Here is a 21,823-nt window from a genome sequence, read left to right as displayed (position 1 = left end):
AGTTTCCTTGTGGCCTGGCCTCAATACAGCCCAACGCAGCGGCCAGGCTGTCAGAGGTGGGAGGTATTGAGCAGCTGGGCAGTGACTGCTTGGGGCCCTGCGGGCCTGCAGCCCCCTTGGGTCACAAAGAGGGGCTTTCAGTTGGGCTTTCCTCCTCTTAGAAAGTTAATCCTTACCTTCTCTTGTTTCCTCTGACAAGGAGAGTGGTGTGTCTGTCCTTTTCCCTGGTGGTCTAGTGGCTAGGATTCGGCGCTCTCACCGCTGCGGCCGGGGTTCAATTCCCGGTCAGGGAACATGTTTTGCAACATCCCCAAATTGTGTGTGAAGATTTGATAGAGAAACCCACAGGTGATGATTAAAATGCAGAAATATGTTCCTAGCAGCAATATTTGTAATAATAAATGTTCGTCACTTAGGAAATGTTATATGTTGTAATCCCTCCATACCATAAAAAGATATGCAATTATTTCAAAGATGTATGTAGATGATGATAATAGCCACCATGAGGCCACCGATGATAATGATAGTAATAACGGCTGATGCTCTTGGAGTATTTACTATGCATTTGGGCATGGGTTCAATGTTTTACTGCCGTGTCTTATTTAAACTTGGAACAACCCATTCGGAAACACATTCCTATTGGGCCCATTTTACAATGCGGAAATGGAGGCATAGAAAACCTGAGTGACTTCAGAGTCACACCGCCACGGAATGAGGCTATCTGCTCGCGTCTACGGCTTCATGGAGAGAAGAGTCCAAGGTTCTCTTGTTCTTCTGCTAGGGATTGTCATCTTCTCAGAGATGTGGAGCCTGAAGAATCAGCTAAGGCAGGTGTGAGGAGGAGGGAGGGAGAGAAAGGAGGTGTGTATTGGGCTTGGGATAAGCAGGTTCTGGAGCTCCAGAACTGAGCTTTTGCCTAAGATGCACCTTTTGTAAATAGCATTTATTTTCCCAACAAACCCTTAAGCCTTCAGGCAGGATTTTCCTCATCTCACTTGAAGCAGATGGGCAACAAAGACCCCATATATCTGGACGTGGAAGAATGAAGGTCCGAAAAGAACAGTTACAAGGTTAACTACGTCTCTGTGTGGAACAGGATGAGTCTTTAGTTTTTTTGCCGATGACTGCCCTGATTGCTCCACAAAGAGACATGTGGTGCCTGGAAATCTGAGGACATTTGCCTCAGACACCTGTCTATTATTAAATGCCCCCATCCCCAGGCTGCGTATCCTCACTTCTTTGTGCCATTGCACAGGTTTTAGATGCCTGAGGGCGTGGTGACACAGAGGGCAGAAGTCGTGTGTTTGGGTACATTTCCAAGTTGACACCAGGTCGTGTGAGTGGAGGCAAGATGCAGGAATGCCGGATCCACGACATTCTCCCCAGCCCACACTGCCTCTTGCGCTTCCCCCTATCAGAAGCGACCCCACTGCACCTGACCACTGTAGCCTACTGGTCTGAAGTCAGCCACTTCCTCATCCTTCACTATGCTTTATTTGTCATGCTCACCGCTTGCATTCCCTGTGCCCAAAAGGAGAAATGCTTGTGGGGAGGACACCAGCCGGTTGTGTTCCCACTGCCCAGCCCCTTCTTGATGCCTCCAGATGTGGGCTCGGTGGGGCAGGACTTGCTCACCATGCAGCTACTCACCTAGAGCAAGGCTTCACACCTCGTGAGCACCCAGTGCTCGGTGAATGAAGGCGTTCCAATGCAGGTTTCTGAGCGACATCAAGAATTCTACTGGACTTCCCACTTTTAGTCCTTTGAATAATTCGGGTAATGGGAAGATAGAAAAAGCTTTTCAAACCTGGGTGTTCTTTGTAAGGTTTATTCCAAGTCTAGAGGCACCTTCTGGAATGAGCTCCCCTCTCTGTAAGGGGACACTCCCCCAGCCTGTGGGACTCTGTAGGCAGAGAGGAAGGTAAACCCTGAACATTGAGGAGGAGAAGAAAGTGGGTAATACTGGCGGCAGCCTGGAGTATGAGAGACAGACAGACAGACACAGGCGCACAGACACAGATGGAGAGGTTGGAAAGGCAGGGCCGGGTCAAGGAGGAGTCAGGAAGCAAAAGGACCTATATGTCCAAGAGCCAGATTTAGGGTGTAAGTGTCAGAGTTCAGTTTTGCTGAAGAGAGTCAACAAAAGAAACAAGGCAAAGGGAGCCAATAACTCTAAGGATCCAAGTCTACATAAGAACCATGGTCAGGTGCAGGATCCTATGGCTCCAGAGATTTGTCTCCAGTGAAATGAGTTTTACAGAAAAACAAAACAAAACAAAACAAACACCATCAAGGAAGGAATAAAACACAGAGGTAGTTATTAGCATGCTAATTCACCTTTGTCTAGGAGGGAGAACATTTGCAGTCTGTAGATCGTTTGCATTCAACAAAAGCAGAATGCAATTCATAAAGAAAAGAGAAGAGGAACAAATGTCTAGAAGGAACCATTCTTTCCTCTCCTATTTGATTAGCCTCTTGACAGGAAGCAGTTCAGGGTCCCTCCAGCCAGTTTTCTCTGGACTCAGTTAGGTAGATCACCAGAGAAAACAATTACAATTATTGGAAGACTTTCTAAACATCTTGGAGGTTTTGCTGTGGAACACATGCCAGAGAGTATCTCTGGGCAGTCAGTGTCCACCATGTCTTTCTGCTGCGTCTACTGCTTAGGTAAGTCAGGCGGGCACCACCCCCTCACTGGTACATCAGACTGATGTATGGAAACTTTGCTGTGCTGGCAAGAGCACGAAGGAAAAGGCTCTCTCACTGAGTTGGAAAAATATATTGGAAGATACATTGGCACACCTCCTGTTGAAGTCAAACTAAGAACACGTAAAGAGATGCCTTCGGCTCCTGGCAATGTTGGAGTAACAGATGCCCGATTTACTCTCCTGCCTGAAATCTGCCCACTGCTCCTCTCCACAAACAAACAGGTGCCTGTAATCCCAGCAGTTTGGGAGGCCGAGGTGGGCTGATCCCTTGAGTGCAGGAGTTTCAGACCAGACTGGGCAACATGAAGAAACCTCATCTCTACCAAAACAAATTCAAATAATTATCCAGGCATGGTGGTGTGTGCCTGTAGTCCCAGCTACTCAGGAGGTTGCAGTGGGAAGATCGTTTGAGCCTGGGAGGCAGAGGTTGCAGTGAGCCAAGATTACACCACTGAAGTCCAGCTTGGGCTACAGGGTGAGACCCTGTCTCATGAAAGCAAGGAGGGAAGGAAGGAAGGCAGGAAGGGAGGAAGGGAGGGAGGGAGGGAGGGAGGGAGGGGCCGGGTGTGGTGGCTCACGACTGTAATCCCAGCAATTTGGGAGTCTGAGTCAGGTGGATCACAAAGTCAGGAGATGAAGACGATCCTGGCTAACACCGTGAAACCCCCGTCTCTACTCAAAATACAAAAAATTAGCTGGGTGTGGTAGCACATGCCTGCAGGTCCAGCTACTTGTGAGGCTGAAGCAGGAGAATCACTTGAACCTGGGAGGCGGAGGTTGCAGTGAGCGGATATCACGCCACAACCACAATATTAGAGATGATAAATTTGCTGGATGGGATTAACAGCAGATCAGACGTTGCAGAAGAAATGATCAGGGAACATAGGACCATGAATAATTGGAAATATGCAAAATGAAACTCACAGACAAAAGAGAATTTTTTTAAATGAAATGATTATCAGTGAACTGTAGGGCAGACTTAAGAGGTCTAAATTATGAGCCACCACCCTCCCTCCCTCCCTCCTTCCTTCCTTCCTTCCTTTCTTCCTTCCTTCCATGAGAGACAGGGTCTCACCCTGTAGCCCAAGTTGGACTTCAGTGGTGTAATCTTGGCTCACTGCAACCTGAGCCAGGAGTCCCTGAGAAGGAGCAGGGAGGAAAGGAAACATTTATTTTCTTTCTTTGTTATTTTTATTAGGAATGGGGTCTCAGTACATTGCCCAGGCTGGTCTTGAATTTCAGGCCTCACTCAACACTTCCTGACTTGGCCTCCAGAAGGTGTGAGCCACTGTGCCCGGCCAATGTCTGAAGAAACAATAGCTGAAAACTTCTCAATCATAACAAAAATTACAAATCCAGTGACCCAAGGAGCTGAGGAAACCGAAGCACAAGAAACATGAAGAAAACCACTCCTGGATCCATCAAAATAACATTGCTCAAATCCGGCCAGAAGAAAAAGACATTGTACATACACAGGAACAAAGACGAGGATTGCGTCAGTTTCCTTTCTGCTCCTGCCGGCCTCTACCAGGAGCAGCAATGCACGCGAGCAGAGAAGCAACATCTTTAAGGTACTGAGGGCAGGGGAAGTTAGCCTAGAATACTATGCCAGAAAAAATAAATTCTCAAAACTGGAAGTGAAATAAGGACATTTAGAGATGTACAAAAGCTGACCAAATTCACTACCAGCCCGCCCACACTACAAGAAACGTCAAAGGAGTCCTCCAGGCAGAAGGAGTCCAATACCAAATTAAAATCCGGATCTACACGAGGAAATGAAGAACACCAGAAATGGGTAACTGTCCTAGGTATTTTTTTTTTTATTTTGTAAATTTCTTTTGTAAAAATTTGACCATTTAAACAAAAGCACTAACAATGGGCTGTGGGGTTTATAATATGCATAAAAGCAAAGTGCATGTCAGTAGTAGCGTCAAGGCCAGAAGGTGCGGTTTAATATCACTTGAAGGTTGACTGTGATCAGTTAAAAAGGTTTGCTCTAAGCCCTAAGGCAATTACTAAAATAACAAAAGAAAGAGTTATAGCTAATAAGCCAACAGAGGAGAGAGAATGGAATGATATAAAAACCGTGTGAACACTATGATAGAGTAATTGCTCTTCCTATATCTTCACCTCTATCTATAGAAATACTTACACCAGTGGCTGAAAATGCCGGTACAAGAATGACTAGAGCATTATATGTAATAGTAAAATCACAGAACCAATTTAACCTCAAAAGCGTATGGAAAAGGCTAAATGGATGACAGTTATGGAAAGCGTATGGAAAGGGCTAAATGGATGGGGGAGAGGGAGAGAGAGAGAGAGGGAGAAGAGAGAAGAGAGCAAGCGAGAGAGAGAGATCCCAGAATCCTAGCGGACCTTGATTTACGTCCTCATGTACGCGAGACACGGAGGAGAGGAGGGTAAAGTTGGTCTCGCTCTGCCTTTCCATGAGAGCACGTGCTGGACAGAAGAAAGTTGCCAGCGGTTTAAGCATTTTTAAAATGCAAGAAATATTCCATACAACGGGCTCGAACCACCCACCTCCAGACTTGGAAGCAAGTACACTACCCGACTGCGACACAGGAACAGTCAACTGTCGCTCTCGTATCACCACGCAGAGCAAGCGCCCATCCAACGTTAGGTGGAGCCATCGCCTTTTGTAGTACAATTGTGCAGCTCCAAAGCCTCGCAAAACCGGAGAGGCGCATCTTGCCGGCTACGGTTGAAACCCGTGCATTGGGTGATTCTGAAGCTGGAAGGGCAGCGGAATGGCCTTCGCCCCGTCCTGCCCCTTGCAGGCGTCAGACCCAGCATCCCAGCAAACGCCCGGCTCGGCGACTCCCTGGGCCTGAGCCGCGTGGGTCCCAAGGGAAGCAAGCAGAACGCCCCGTGGGCTCTAGTGATGGCTCTTCCCTTTCTTGGCTCCCCCTTCGCCTGACTCTCTACACTGCTTGCGCTCCCCTCTCTCACTTCGGCTTCCGTCGGTGGGGCGGGAGAGAAGAAGGGTGAAAAGTAGAAATACGGAGAGGCGGGAGAGAAGCAGAGGAGGTGCCGACGAGAACAGAGAGAGACCCCGAAAGAGGCTGGTGCAGGGAGGCCCAGGCTGGAGTGAAGGAGATGAGAATTGTTCTCATCACGTATGAGGATTGGGAGGAAGGGAGGGAAAAGCAGAGCTGGCAAGAAAGAAAGAAAAGCGCGAGCCCCCTGTGGCTGTCTGGGAAGAAATCCGCCTAATAATCGAAATCTATTGACCTCAAAATTACTAGAGCAAGTTCAGACATCGCCGGTTGGCCTGTGGCTCGCCGTGATCGTATAGTGGTTAGTACTCTGCGTTGTGGCCGCAGCAACCTCGGTTCGAATCCGAGTCACGGCAGCGTCGTTTGTCCAGGCCGTCAGCTGTACCTTTTTGCTCCCCGGAGCAACCAGGTGCGTCAGGGGAAGGAAAAGAGACCTCACAGCTCACTAACCTGGCGAGGAATCCAAGGGAAGCCCTGGACGTGCTCTGTCCTGTTTCTGAGACTCACACAGCAAATAACCCAGTCAGTCCTGTTGGTGGCTTACACGGAGGCAATGGTGTGCTCAGAACCATTTTTCTGGTCACTAGGGGCAGGTCAGGGGAAGGAGAAGAGACCTCACAGCTCACTAACCTGGGGAGGAGTCCAAGGGAAACCCTGGACATGCACCCTCCTGTCTCTGAGCCTCACAGAGCAAATAACCCAGTCAGCCGTGTTGGTCATGGCTTACACGAAGGCAATGGTGTGATCAGAACCTGTTTTCCAGTCACTGGGGCTGTTACACATGAAACGACAACAAGCTTTTTAATGACTTTAAACTCGAAACTGTTTGTTGTGGCCTACAGTGGCTTGTCTCCGAGCCTGTGGCCAAGTTTGTATGCCAACAGGAAAGTGTGGGGAAAGACAATCTCTTGCAGGGGTCTTTCCACCTCCACTCTGCTGGGTAGAAATGGGGCTTGGGCCTGGAGCACTTCCTTCCCAAGAGACAAGGAGTCTTCACAGCCTGTGCTGGACTCACCTCCTTGTGTGGGAGTATCTTTCCCCAGATCTGACTTAGTGTGTACCCCTTTGTTCCACTTAAACATGTGCTTCAACTGGCACCTGGCCAGCTGCTGTATCTGCCCCCCTCTGAGGGCAGGGGGTGAGGCCCTTTCTGCTTCTCAAGAGGCTGTGTGTGCAGGCCAAACGGAGGAACCTGCTGGCCATGGGGGACCAACGCCCACAACTGAAGCGGAGCCCATACCTGCTCTGTCTCCTCTCTGTGTGAATAATGTGTTGTTTTTCCGTCAAGTGTTTGACTGCGTTGCGTTTTCCTTGGCGACTCTGATACAAGAGGCTGTGGCCAGAAGTGTTTAAATTCATTTAAACCTAATATCCACCCTTTGAGATGGGTTCTCTTATCATCCTCATTTAATAGGTAAGGACTAAGGCTCAGAAAAGTTAAGAAGGTTGCATGGGTAGTAAGCATCAGAGCTAGGCAGTCTGATTCCGGTATTACTACTAAACTATACCTTATATACTATTACTTTACTAATATATCCCTAAGACGAAACCCCTGAGACCTGTTATCTGCCAGATACTGGGACATCATCCTATGCCCTCCTGGTTGCCTACCTGTCTTTTCCGCAGACCTATATCTACCATTTAAATCAGTGTCCTTGTGAATACCCAGACATGTTCTTTCTTCCAACTTCCTCAGCTACCCTACACCAAGCACGAACTTACACATTTTCAATCCAGAAAGTGCCCAAACAGTGTCCTCCTTACCCAGGCCATGAGGCTGATCCCAGCTCCTCAGCCAGCTTCCCTTCTAGTCCATTTATTGGGAGCTGGGCCTCCAGCTGAGATACTCTCTGGATGAGACTCTCCAGGTCCTTTTTGGCTAGAGCCCTGGAAAGTAGAAAATCGCAGTGCCATCAGACAGCCACCCCTCATCCTCATCAGGGACACTGTGAGGTGAAGACCCCTCCAGGGTGCCAACAGCTCTCAGCTTCCGGGGTCTCTCCAGACTAGACGAATAATCACTTGTAACCGAGAGGAGGGACCAGACCCGGCTCTTGAGGTTTTGAGGTGACCTTGTTGGCATTCTGCAGCTGGGCCTTCAGATCTTTGATGTCCTTTCCTAGGAGTGAGATGTTTTCTGACTTTCCATATACCCAGAACTCTTCCTGCTTCCCTAGCTGGTTCTCCAAGGGCTTCCTCTTGGAGGAACCAGCCAGCATTGAGCCCCGGCGCACCTGCTCAGAGCACAGCCCCTCCATCAGGACCATCTCCTTGAGGCTGTTGTGCTCCTCACACTCTGAAAAAGGACAAAGATGTCTTCCTGAATAACAGTTGGATGTGCTGTTGTGGTCACTGCCTTTGAGAGGAGGCAGGTTTGGTCATGAGTGCAATAATTACTAGGGAAAAAGTTGAAGAAGTACTTTATTCAACCCCGACACTGTACTAGGCATTCAAATACAATATTTCTTATCCTCCTTATACCTGCAAGTTAGGTATCATCACTTTCTATTTTACTGACTGGGGAAACCAAAACTTAAAGAGAGGTGGTAAACTAGCTTGTTCCAGATCACTCAAACTAGCACATGGCAGAACCAGAATTCAAATCCTCCAATGTCCTGTGTTCGTTCCACACACACTGATGTTTCTTAAGACATTAACATGGCCTTATCTATTTAGGATGGCCACAAGAATGTAGGACAAGCTATTCCTGCATGCTAAAAGTTAAATGCTCTCTAAATTTTCCTATAATTTAAAAGTTTATTGGGTTACAACTGTGTGAAAAATAGGCATAAGAAAATAAGACTTTGAATAAATATATCAGCATGTTAACGTCAGTGTATTAAGGCAGTGGTAGTCAGAATAAGAACTAATCCATGGCATTTTACCAGATGCCAGGCACTGTTCTAAAGCATTTTATAAGAATTTACTCATTTAATTGACATTGGTACCTGATGGGTTAGGTAGTTCCTTTATTACTATTTTAACATATGAAGAAACTGGGACACAGGAAAGTTTACAAATTGGGATTTGAACCAACCAGTCTGGCCGCAGGATCTTTTCTCTTAACTGCCACACTACACTGCCTCAAGAATGAGAGAGACAGTGTTTCTCTTCTCTTCTGGTTTTCAATGTGGTGGGTGGGCCTATGGTTGTAGCCCTTTTATAATGCAAAACAAAATTATTTTTAACTTAGAGTTTGCATGTTTCCAAAACCTCATCTGGTCTCTAAGCAGGCCTTAGTATTTCTATAATAGTCAGTTGGATAGAACTTTTTATTATTATTATTATTATTATCATTATTATCAGTATGCCAAAAACTAATTGTAGAAATTCAAACTTATACTCACTCTCATTTTGGGTAAGAGTTCTCCTATTAACCTCCTGTCCTCCTCTTCCCTACTACTTGTCAGTGGAACTGGCCAACAGCACCCAAATGTGACAGCTGACTCCAAGGAGGGAAAGTGAGCCCCACACCCTGTGCTCTTACTGGGACTGGTGGTTTCCTCCCGTTCAGCCTCATTCTTGCTTTGGCCACAAGTCCCATAGCCCAGGTCCTGGAGGTCCACCTGGACCTGCTTGCTGAACTGCTTCACCAAGGACTCACCTGCTTGGGAAGAGACAGCAGGTGTTACAGAATGTCTGAATTTCCCACATATGCCCTCAGCCTCAGTGGCACATACCCTAACCTTTTGGAGCAGGGAGGTCAGATCCACAGTGGGAGAGAAGCTTCTTTCAACTGGTGGGAGAAGAGACCACCAGCTCCAGGAAGCAGAATTTCTTTCCACAGGAGGAGCCTGCATTTGCCATTGATATACTCCCCTTCAGATAACCTAGGTGTTAGTTGAGACCAGATATCCTTAAGTCAGGGATTCTATACTATCATCTCTAGCAGCCCCATTGAAGCTGGCAAGTGCTTTATCCACAGGGGTTCAATAAATGTGGAATGGAGCTGAACTAATTTAGAGTCCCAAGACACCTAGACCTGTACTGTCCAATAAGAGAGTTAGTAGCCACATATGGCCACTTTATACTAAATTAACTAAAATTAAATAAAACCAAATGTCAAAGTTGCACTAACCACACTTCATGTGCTCAATAACCACGTTATGTTGGTATAGAACACACAGAAGTTATAAGACACACAGGCTACTTACTTTACTAGTAAGTCACAGTTACTTACTAAGTATAACTCTGTATTTCTCCAGCTGATTAGCCTGAGCAAAGACAGTGGCTTCTGATAGCAGCAGCTTCTCCTGGAGATATTGATAGCGTTGTTTGCATTGTGACAGGTGGGAGCGCAGGTGCTGGGTGGACCCTAGTAGGCTAAACGCTGACTGAGGCCCAGGGTCACGAGGCTGGGACTGGTTATCCAACTGTGAAAGGGTCCAATACAGGGATCAGGACAGTCTGAGGTCACCCCCATGCAGTGATGACCACCGCCCCTTCTGAACCCTTTGGACTTTACTCAAGTCTGTCACAGCACTTCTCATGCCATTTGGCAGTGACTTGCTTTCCAGATGGAGCTCCTGGAGCACTGCGATAACGTTTTCCTCATATCTATATCTATAGCACATAGCACAGCACCCATCAAGTCTCCAGAGGAGCTCTCAGGAAATGTTTTCTCAGTGATCCAAAAGAGAAGGGGTGTAACCCTCCACTCATCTCCCCTCGCATTCTGTCCCATTGATTCTCTCAGAATCCCTGTATTCTCCATTTTACTGAATCTTTGGCATGCTTACTTCCCTAAAGAGGGATCCTCTGAGGCCGAGAAACAGACACCTGTGATGGGCTTTGACAAAAAAATGGCAGTGATAAGGAAGGGATGTCATTACATACCACTTGTCTGGGCTGCTTCCTAACTGATGCATCCCTATGTTACAGCAGTTACCACATCCTGTTAAAATTACCTGTTTGTGTGCCATCTTTCCTTACCACATTAAGTATCTCAAGGGCAGCCATTGGTTATATTGCCCCATGCCAATGCCTAGTGTGTTATCTGAAAAATTAAGTACTCAAGAAATATTTATATTGTAAAAACCTTTCTAACGGCTGCATGTAGGCAGAATATTATTATTATTGCCTGTGGTACGCAGAGACTCTTCTCTTGGTACCTCCTGATTCACATGGGAGAATGTTTTAAGGTAAACACTGTCATCTCGAGCACTTCGCCAATTGTTTTTCATCCCATCTAAGCCCACACTTACTTGGTGGGCATCCACTGTGAAGGTACCCCAAGGTCAAGGCTCTTGGGTCTGGAGCAAGACCTCACATTCACATTCCCCTCCTCTTGGTGTTGGTGCTTCCCAGGAGAACCAACCAGTTCTGTGTTTATTCTGTCCATGGTGCTGGTCAGATGTACAAGGAGCTCTGGAGTAAGTTTACTATTCCCTTCCTTGCTACTCAGCACAAGTTGTTCTTTGAGGAGGTTGATGATATTGTGGGCATTCTTCAGCTTTCCTTGGAGCTTTCTGAACTCAGCCCAAAGGCTACTCTCACTTAGACCCTCTTTGGTTATCACAGTCTCAACCATCACCTCGCCCTTCTCTTTGTCTTCCTTGACCTCCCATCCATCAGACATTGCTTCTTCCTTCTGCTCTTTCAGCTCTGCATTCTCAAGGCAAAGGCTCAGCATGGTGTGAGGCTTTGGCAAAGGCTGCAGGAAACACACATAATTGAAGGCTAGGCCTGGACCTGACAGCAGTTCCTATTAGTACCTCTTACCCACATCTCAGCCCACAATAAACTCAGACATACCCCAGAGCATGAAGCAACCTGAGACCTATAACAGCTCCCTAATTTTATATACAAGAAAATCAAGGCTCAGGAAGAGTAAGAGACTTGCTCAAACTTCCACAGCTTCTTGGTGGCAGCACCATCACTAGAAACCTTGGACTCAAGGCATGCAGGCTAGTTTTCTTTACTTGTGCCACGCAGCCTCATATGTTCTAATTTTTAGTAGCCTCTGGAATAAACAAGAGTACTTACACTGTTAAAAAAAATAAGACCTTTTCTGTAACAAATTTATTGTTATAAATTCTGCAGTTCTATTATTTATCATCAGTCAGTTTCAAACCATTGGGACTTAGGAATACAGAGTAAATAAATAACACTAATCAGAACTATTATTACAATGAAAATGTACTTAGATAATTGTTTGCTTTATATCTGGCTCACATGATAGAGATAACCTTCTTGAGAGCAGGACTGTGCCTGTCCTATTCACCCCATATCCCCAGTGCCTACAAAAGTGCCTGCCACATAAATCATTCGTATTTGTTGAAGAAATAAAGTGGACCAAACAGCTAATTTTCACCAAGACATTTCAGATAAATTCTTTCCACAACAACAAACTCATACCAGGGTTGAGTGGAAGGAAACATGGCTGTAACAAGTTTATTCACTTAACTTCTTTGAGCTTCAGTTTCCTTTTACATAAAATAAGGATGATAACACTTACGTAGTGGAGTTAGCAGATGCTTAAATGAAATTGCATATATGGTATGGCTAGCTCAGGGTCTAATAGGGAAGTCATTCAATCCCTGCTGTACTAGCTGTACATTCAATCCCTGCTGCAGACCTGAGAAATACCAACAGCAGAATCCCATAAGCTGCTTGTTAAAAAAGCTGTAGAGCTAAGGCCTGTGAATCCACATTTTAAGTTCCATAGGTGATTCTTTTTTTGTTTTTTTTTGTTTTTTTTTTTGTAGTTTTAGTAGAGACGGGTTTCACCCATCTACTGAGTCAGGATGGTCTCAATCTTCTGACCTTGTGATCTGCTCGCCTCATCCTCCCAAAGTGCTGGGATTACAGGCGTGAGCCACTGCGCCTGGCTGGGAGTCCAGTTTTTGGTCTGCTTATGTTAATGGACACAAGATCTGATAGATGAAAAGTGTGATAATAAAGTGGCAGTATGCTTGTGGAGTATCCAATAAACTGAAACACTGTCTTTTGAATTGAACTGAAATTTTTGTGTTGTGAAAATGAGAGAGTTTATCCAAAGAAAGATCTGGCTTGGCAAATAGGATGGATGGTGGTCCTCACCGGTTAGATGAGGTCATGACCATGGGATCTCCATGATGAGATCAGTGTCATTATAGAAAATGAAAGAAAGATCAAAGTGCTCTCTCTCTCTCTCTCCACCATGCGAGGACAGAAGGAGAAGGTAGTAGTCTGCAAGCCTAAGTGTGCTAGGCAGGAGTAGAAACAGGTTTTAGTGATGGTTGAAACACCCAGGACAGTGCACTACTCTTTGGGAGATGTTGTGCTTGGGTCTGATCATTGGGTTTTGAGATAGAGAGTGGTACATGATGCTGACAGGGAACTCACTGGTGTGTTGAGTTTTAGCATCTGTGACTCTGAGATGCATATGAGGCCTTTATAAATTTAGAAGGTGAGAGTAGAAAGTACAGGTTTGTATTTTAGAAGGAGATTTGGGAATAAATGTAGCTCTGGTTGATACAGATAATATGTTAAGGTTTGTTGGCCAGAGCTGATGTGTGTCTTGGGTGTTGGGCAAAGAACAGAGAACAGCCAAAGCTCTTTGAGGTCAAGGTGAAGGGTGATTTCTTTGTTGGGCTCAAGTTTATGACTCAGCCTGGACCTAGCTTGGCTTCTCAGCTAGAGAAGAAGCATGATTCCATGTCACACACAGCTCCTGTCTTTGAAAAAGTCATAATGACTCCTAGACCCAACATGTGGGACAAACTCTGGATTTTTCTCTTCAGTTTACTCTCTCCAGGGAAAATTGAGGAAAGACATCTCTCTACTATTTGAACTTCATCAAAAGACTAATATGTTAATATTTTGACCGTCAATATTTCCTTAATCTAGTCTACTCCTTAAATAGCTAATACATCAAAGCATGTTAACTTAGAAATTGGAATCTCCCTAACAATATTGACTGCAAGCATTATTAATCTTTTTATATCACATTTCCTTCAAGTGCTTCATACATCTTCAAGCAGACAAATAATAGTATTATAATGATTATATGACCGATCATTACTCTTTTGCCAAAAAAAACAGCGACAAAAGACTAACTCAGTATACCAACCTTTGTTTCTTCATTATCTCTACCTTGATTCTGTCCTTTCATTTCCTCTTTCTTCTAATTCTACTTCTGCTTCTTTTTTCCTCCCTGGATTTGAACTTTACTTACCTAAGCTATCAGTTAGGTTACCTTCTCAGACACTAAGGCAGCAGTTTGAGGTTGAGAATTGAAGATTTAGGATTAGAGAAAAGAAACATGAATGAATTTCTGATATTTTATTATAGGGTTTGTAATGCAGGTAGAAAGACCTTTTTCAGAGTTAAGAGTTTGATCCGACGAATGAGCTGTTTTGATATTTATAACTTTGTCTAGTAAAAGTTTCCTATAAAAACATTTGGTTTGGATGTCTTTGTTAGCTTTTAGTCGACACTTGAAAAAGCCACTTGCAAGTTTCTAAGTCTTTCTGGATACTCTTTTCAGTTATCCTCCAGGCAGTTGGTAGGGAGAGGCATTGGTAGTTCAGTGGTAGACTTCCCGCCTCCCATGTGGGAGACCTGGGTTCATAATCCTGGACAATGCAATAGGTGTTTTTAACTTCACTGTGACTTTTTACCCATCTTCCTGGAAAAATTATACTGCATAACCTAATAGTGCATTTAGGGTCTTCGCCACCACAAGGTAAAATGACGACAACACTCACCAAAGTAGCAGCAAAGACATTCAGGAGACTAACCCAGGACCCATGCAGCTGAGCTATTGGACTCAACAAACCGCTTAGCAAAGTGGCAAGCACGGAGTGTTTCTTGTGAGTCACTGCAGTTTTCATATTGGTACCTGTTACTTTCATCTATTCTCTGGGCAGATCCCTGCAAACCCAAAGAACCATCAGGTTTCTGATTCCCATGCTGGACCTTGGGCTTACCGCTGAGCCACTATGGAGAGGATGGACAAATGAAGCTCCTGGAAGGAGAGAAGCTGCGGGCGGGCAGTCACCTCAGAGGTCCAAGAGGCCTCAGCAGCCCAAAGAAAGGTGTGTGGGGAGCAGCGGAGACTGGTCCTTGCACAGAGGTGGCCAGTGGACTCTCGGGGCTCTACCCCAGACACCGTGAACTGAATTTGCTAACATCGTCAGCCACCTTGGCCTCCGCGTGTTTTGTGGGCCCATTGATGTTCTGCGAGGGATTCCGTTTGTCTGGCAATGTGTGTCAACAGGTGTTGGCCTGAAATTTGGCCGGGCACGGTGGCTCATGCCTGTAATCCCAGCAGTTTGTAAGGCCTAGGCAGATGGATCACTTGAGTTCAAGAGTTCAAGACCAGCCTGGCTAATATGGTGAAATCCCGTCTCTACTAAAAATACAAAAATTAGCCGCATGTGGTGGCACGCACCTGCTATTCCAGCTACTTGGAAGGCTGAGGCAGGAGAATCGCTTGAACCGGGGAGGCGGAGGTTGCAGTGAGCCAAGATTGCGCTACTGCACTCCAGCCTGAGCGACAGAGCGAGACTATGTCAAAAAACAAAACAAAACAACAACAACAACAAAAAAGGAAGAAGGCAGAGGTGTTGATGGGACAACCAGACCTCCCAGGAGGCTTGCTGTAGAGGCAGTGGCCAGACCCTGAGCGATGACATTTTTTAAAATTATGTAACAGAATGGGGAGAGAAAAACAGAGAAGCACATGAAAGAGAGAAAAGCACAATAATTTGCAGACATCAAAGAATAAAGCATAGGAAATAGTGTGAGTGTTTTTACATTTAAAAAGTATAAGAAGTACAATGGTTGTCAGCAGGCCTTGTGGTCGTGTAGTAGTTAATACTTGTAGTTGTGGTTCCCACAACTTTGGTTCTAATCTGAGTCACAGCAGTGTTTTCTATCCTGTGATTGTGGCTAATAGACCTGTCCTTTGCTTCGCCTTTAATCCTAGCAGCCTCCAGAGAGCAGAATAAACCACTGGCCTGGAAGGGCACCAGCTCCTGGAGTTTAGCCCACAGTGCATAAACTAGGGGGCGACCTGACCAAAACGAAAACTTGGACATGCCCTTTCTCTCACATTTGAGCAGAAAAAATTCCCATAGGTGAAGATGCCGCCTCTTAAGGGTCCTTTGTCTGTAGCTTCCACTGATGAAATAATGTGATTATAGTCTTTTCTGGTAGAGAAAACGGCTGTATCAGTAGGATTTTTTTAAAACACAAAACGAGAATGGGCATTTAATGAGTTTACAATAAAATCTAAACTATTTGTCATGGTCTACACCAGCTTGCCTCCATTCCCCATCAGCTGATTTTTATGAGAACAGTAAATTATTACTATTATTATGATTTTTGAGATGTAGTCTTATTCTATCACCCAGGCTTGAGTGCCATGGCTCAATCTCGGCTCTCTGCAACCTGCATCTCCCAGGTTCAAGCAATGAGAACAGTAAATAAACTACAGTTCACATAAAGTGCACAAATCTTTAGTGCAATTCGTTTAATTTTGATAAATGTAATCACCACCCAGCTCAAGTTATAGAAAATTGCCATCATCTGAGAAAGGCCTGTTAGAGCCCCTTTCCAGGCAATTCCCACCCTGCGTCCACTGAATCACTATTCTGATATCTATTCCCATAGGTTACAATTGCCTGTTCTTAAAGTTCACATGAGTGAATGTACACACCTTTTGTAGAAAGGTCTTGTGAGACGACTCCAGGAGCAAAGAACGACCCTCACAAGGCCCAAGTCCTCCCAGAGCACAGGGAAATTCTCTCCTCAGACCGAGGAAGGGAGAGAAAGTATGTTTTGGTATCTCCCTGGTGGTCTAGTGGCTAGGATTCGGCGCTTTCACCGCCGCGGCCCGGGTTCGATTCCCGGTCAGGGAATTGTTTTGCACTGGGCGCACTCTCGCAGGAATCTTCCTTTACTACGCTGTCAGCCGGCCTGCTCCAAGGGCCAGATGCAGAACAGTCTCCGCAGCGAGGGGCAATCCCAGGCGAAGGAGGGCAAGTCCTGGTGGACCACCTCTCACGTTTATCTCCTTGTCTGTCATCCGCAGAAGCGGCTTTAGAGAGCGCCTGAGCGTCTGGCTCAGGTGTACACAGCCGTGCAGAGATGCCAGCCCCCGTGGAGCTGCACCCAATAAGCCCATCCTCTTTGCCGTCGCCGTCCCAGAGGTGCCTATCGCGCTGAGCTGCAAATAACTAAGAGAGAGGCCAAACCAAGTCATGGCGTTTGTGCGTGCCCCGGACATGGGCACCGGCCAGTCAGCGGAGCCTCCTCACCTCCCTCCGCAGCTAACGTGCTCGTTAGGCCGTCGGAAGAGGTGACTGGAGGAGATGCCCGCGAAGTTGGGAGTTGGGTGAGCGGCAGGTGAGGTCCTCGAGGGCGGTCCCGTTTGCTGTTTGAGCGGCAGAGGAAGGCCGCATTCGCTGAGCCAACGAAGACAGCAGGTGGAGTAGGCGCAAAACTGTTGCCGGTGCTCTAATCAGAAGGCAGGTGTAAAAATCAGCACTAGGACGTGGAAGCGATGGTACCACAGTCAAATCCCACAGTGCCTACACTCTACCAAGCACTTGCGCACGCTCCTCATTTTCCATTCAGTACCCTAAGAGGGGTTCAGAAGAACCCCGCGTCCACTGTAAGCTCAGGGGAGAGCGGGAACCAGGGAGGTGAAGTGCACAGACTGGGGCAGAGGCGTCGGGCAGAACCGCGGGGGTGAGAGGGCGCGGTGGTTGCGGGGCGGGAGCCGCTGCTGAAAGGAGGCCTGGGTTGTGGTGTGGGGTGACTGTCGGTGGAATCTTTGGCGGAGAGTGGTTTGGAAGAATGGCGAGGGGCGGCAGTGGGGAGGATAACCCTGAGCGTCCGGCCAGGGCGAGGAGGCTGTGCTGTCCCTGCAGGGCCTGCGCTCGATCCCACTTACCTGGCAGGGTAGAGACCGCGGTCACGAAGGGGATTCTCCCAGAGTGAAGCTTCTTCATCGCACTCTGGAGTTGTTGATCCCTGTGATTTCCTCAATGTGGGAAACTGTTTGTACTAGAAGAGGGCTGCGCTGTTTACCTAACATAATGGGGTTCAAGACTGACATCGCCTCACGCCCACCCAAAAACATTTACATGGCTTCCTCACGCCCACCCGAAAACATTTACGTGGCTTCTTTGTCACTTTTTTTTTCTGTCCTAAAGTCGCCTCATCCTCACACCGCCTCATTTTTTTCTTCCACACTCGAGAGTGTCTCTCTCTCTCATTAAAAGATTTGAAGTATCTTTTAATATTTGACTAGAAAGACTCCAATAAATACATTATTTCATTCGTGGAAGCTACAGACCAGCTAGTTTGAGAGTTGCTTGACATTTTCTGCTAAACGGTGAGGCATAGAGAACTTGGAAGGTTTCTCTTTGGGCCGTTGTTTGTGTGCTGTTGGGTTTCCTTCTTTTCCCCAGACAGTATGGCGTTGTGGGGCCAGCGGTAAACCCTGCTTTCTGGCTTTCTGGCTGCAGATAAAGGCTACAACTGGTGCAGGAATGAAAAGCAAACCAAAAGACACGTGGGTTCGCCCCAGTGGGTCCAAGATAGAGTCTGACTCTATCTTGGATTAGATAGGATTCGGATTAGAACAGAGGTTGCTGCAGGCACAAGGCAGGGTACTAACCACTATAGAATCCCAATGCGCCCCACACCTACTGCCCGTCGTTTTCCTTCCCCACCCCTCTTATTTATTTATGCATTTTCTTTAGAGACAGAATTTTGCTTTGTCGCCCAGGCTGGAGGGCACTGGCGCAATCTCGGCTCACTGCTACCTCCGCCTCTCAGGTTCAAGCGATTCTCCTGCCTCAGCCTCCGGAGTAGCTGAGACTACAAGCCTGCGCACCACTCCCAGCTAACTTTTGTATTTTTAGTAGAGACGGACTTTAACCATGTTGGCCCGGCTGGTCTGAAACTCCTGACTTCAAGTGAGTGATCCGCCCACCTCGGCCTCCCAAAGTGTTGGGATTACAGGCTTGAGCCACCGCGCCCGGTCCCCCGATTTTTTTTTTTTTTTTTAATGTAAAAACATTTATGCGATTTTTACTTCTTTATTCCTGGGCAGCTACAGGTTCTTGTGATTTTCTCTCACGTCTTCTCCTCTCCATTCTGATACATGTGCCATCTTCTCTGCATCCAGCCGGCGCCCTCTGCACGGGCAGCCTGGGCTGTCCCATTGTCTCCTCCTGGTCTCCCCTGCTTCTCCCTCCTCCTTTTCACGTTTTCCTTTTTGACTCGCCTGCCTCTTTCCAGCTCCCGCCCCACCCACTCCGTCTACTGAAGCCGAGTTGAGTGAGGGGAGAAGCGGAGCAGAGGATTGCCTGAAGGCGGCGCAAAAAACCAGAAAGAGCTACCAGGAGAGCCGTCGGGTCGGTCAGCTTTCCTTGGGCCTTACGAGGCTCAGGTTGGGGTCGCAGATCCAGGCATTTCCAGAGGCACTGGCTTCTGAAGCAGGAGAGGGTCAACGCAGGGTGAAGGCCATTCGACTGCCCTCTGGTTTCAGAGTCACGCAATGCACACGTTTCCAACGTGCAGCAACACGATTAGTCGACTCGGCCTCAGCCTCTCCGGTTTTCCGAAGCTTTGTAGTCTGCACACTTTTCCTGCAGACAGCGAATGGCAACCCCTAGAGTTTAGTGATTGCTTAATTTATGTTGAGACGAAGACGACCAAGCGAGATTGTCTCTATGGTGCAATCGGTTAGCGCGTTCGGCCGTTAACCGGGAAGTTGGTGGTTCGAGCTCACCCAGGGACGTGCTTTTAAATGTTGGTAGTTGTGGTCAGGCGCGGTGGCTTCCGTAGATTAATCCCAACACTTTCAGAGGCCTATGTAGGGGAAGCCTCACCTGAGGTCAGAAGTTCAAGACCAGTGAGAATCCCCTCTCATTTAAAAGACGAAAAAAGTTGCAGGCCTATGACCGTATTTGAAAGTGAGAGACTGTTCCCTTGTGTCTTGTGCATCCCATGAGGACACAAAGCAGAAGGTCCCCCTCCAAGCCTCCTGGAAAAAAGATCCCTCCAGAACAAACTAGGTTGTATGTATGGGAACCTGAAAGTATATGAAGAAAGAAACTTCAAAAATTCTGCCTTGCTTTCCACAAAAATTAACCCAACATAGTCTGCCTTCAAGTGGTGTCGTACCTCTTTACATTACTCCTCTCTGCCTTTATGCTATTGTCATACATTTTACTTTACACGTGTTATAAACCTTACAATCCATCTTTATTACTTTTGTTTAAAGAGTCTGATGTGTTTTCATTTGTTTGTTTTTGTTGTTTTTAAGACTAGTCTCGCTCTATCGGACAGGCTGGAGTGCAGTGGCACAATCTTGGCACGCTGCAACCTCTGCTTCCTGGGTTCAAGCAATTCTTCCGACTCAGTCTCCTAAGTAGCAGAGATTACAGGCGTGAGCCACCACACCCAACTAATTTTTGTATTTTTAGTAGAGAGGGGGGTTCACCATATTGGCCAAGCTGGTCTCAAACTCCTGACCTCAAGTGATCCGCCTGCCTTGACCTCCCGAAGTGCTGGGATTACAGGCATGAGCCACCATGCCTGGCTAAAAGTCAGATGTTAAAATTATGTATTTGCCTATGTAGATGTCATTTCTAGTGCTGTTTCTTTTTTTTCTTTTCCATCCTGATTTTCATCCGATGTCAGTTTCATTCTGCCTGGAGGACTCATTTAACTTTTTGTTTTCTTTTATTTCTTTTTGTAGTGTAGGCTCATGGTAGTGAATTTTCAGCTTTTGTAGAATTTCACATTGACTTTTTCCCCTCAGTGCTTTTAAGATGTTGTTCCACTGCTTTCTCACTTGAATCCTAGCCACTAGGCCACCAGGGAAGTGCCAGCAAGCGTTTTTCATTCCTGTTGCCTTCCGAAGGTTTCTCCAAAAGGTGAACCTGCCCGCAGTGCTCACGAAGGCTGCCAAATGCACAAGTCAAAACTGATCTAGACGCTCTGAAGTCCGCTGTGCTCCCTGAGGAGTGCGGAGCCACTGGAATCGCAAGCAGCTTCAGACAGGAGCCAATGAGGCCATCAAAACCCTCAACAAAGGCATCTGTGAGTTCACTGTGGTGGCTGCAGACAGCACGTTGCTAGAGAACATTCTGCACCTCCCACTGCTGTGTGAAGACGAGAATGTGCTGGGTCTGCCTGGAATGTTTGTGCACTCCAGGCAGACCCTGGGGCGGGCCTGTGGGGTCTCCAGGCCTGTCATCACCTGTTCTGTCACCATCAAAGAAGGCTGATTCAGTCCATTCAGCACTCCATTGAAAGGCTCCTAGTCTAAACCTGTGGCGTCTAAACCTGTGGCCTCTGCTGCACAATCTCTGCTGACTCCTCCCCGAGGTTATTTTCAGCTGCTTTCTATTGTTATAAAATATTATAGTACTAAGACTGGTTTCTGGGGTTTTGTACAGTTTTTGTTCTGTTTTACAGGGTTGTTTTCCCCCTTCTCCCTGCCCACCCTCTCTCTGCCATCCTTCTCCTCTTATCCTCTCCATTGAAAAATGAAGAAATGTTCAGAACAGAAGAAGTACAGTGGTGGCACCATCAAAGGCAGGAAGGGCCAGGAGAACCTGATGGGAGCAGGGATACGGACCTGGTTCTAGCTTCCAGTCACTAACTTTCGACTGTGTGCAGGGTACAATGGAAGTAAACATCACCCACTATATACCCCTGTGCCTGGCATACAGAATCATTCATATGTTAAAATGATCGAGGGGTTTCCTTTGCTTCTAGGAGACTATGGATCATATTGGGAGGAAGCATGTCTTCTGTGAGGTTGTTTCATTTATGTCCAAGTGTCATTTACTAATGTCGCCCTGTTGTTTGCTTTTGTAAGATGATGTATGTTCTTCCTCCACCTGACAATTGTGCCCCTGATGGCGGCCGGGCAGCAGCATACCGAACAGGTGTGATGCAGGATTTCAGAGGCGGGTGAGTGAGACATGGGTCAGTGGACTCAGGTCTTGAAAGAGTCCGGAGTGGCAAGGGCAAAGAACATGAACTGGTGTTGGAATGAAGGATTCTGGGAAGATTGTGGAGACCTGGCTGGTAGCGACAGCAGAAATGATGGAATCCGAGGAAACAACCTCTCTCTGATGAATC

The 21,823-nt window shown here is 46.8% G+C and overlaps 3 non-coding genes and 1 pseudogene across 3 annotated transcripts; all 4 read left to right on the top strand.

The window, feature by feature from the left end:
* Positions 1-221: 221 nt before the first annotated feature.
* Positions 222-293, top strand: TRNAE-CUC. The gene has a single exon. It is a non-coding gene; the product is annotated as a tRNA-Glu (tRNA).
* Positions 294-6,009: 5,716 nt separating this feature from the next.
* Positions 6,010-6,081, top strand: TRNAH-GUG. Its single transcript has one exon. It is a non-coding gene; the product is annotated as a tRNA-His (tRNA).
* Positions 6,082-16,500: 10,419 nt separating this feature from the next.
* Positions 16,501-16,572, top strand: TRNAE-UUC. Its single transcript has one exon. It is a non-coding gene; the product is annotated as a tRNA-Glu (tRNA).
* Positions 16,573-17,601: 1,029 nt separating this feature from the next.
* Positions 17,602-17,727, top strand: LOC112614837 (annotated as a pseudogene).
* Positions 17,728-21,823: the final 4,096 nt, after the last annotated feature.

Source organism: Theropithecus gelada, chromosome 1, assembly GCF_003255815.1.
Source record: "Theropithecus gelada isolate Dixy chromosome 1, Tgel_1.0, whole genome shotgun sequence".
Lineage (NCBI taxonomy): Eukaryota > Metazoa > Chordata > Mammalia > Primates > Cercopithecidae > Theropithecus > Theropithecus gelada.
This window is presented reverse-complemented; position numbering and strand designations above follow the sequence as displayed.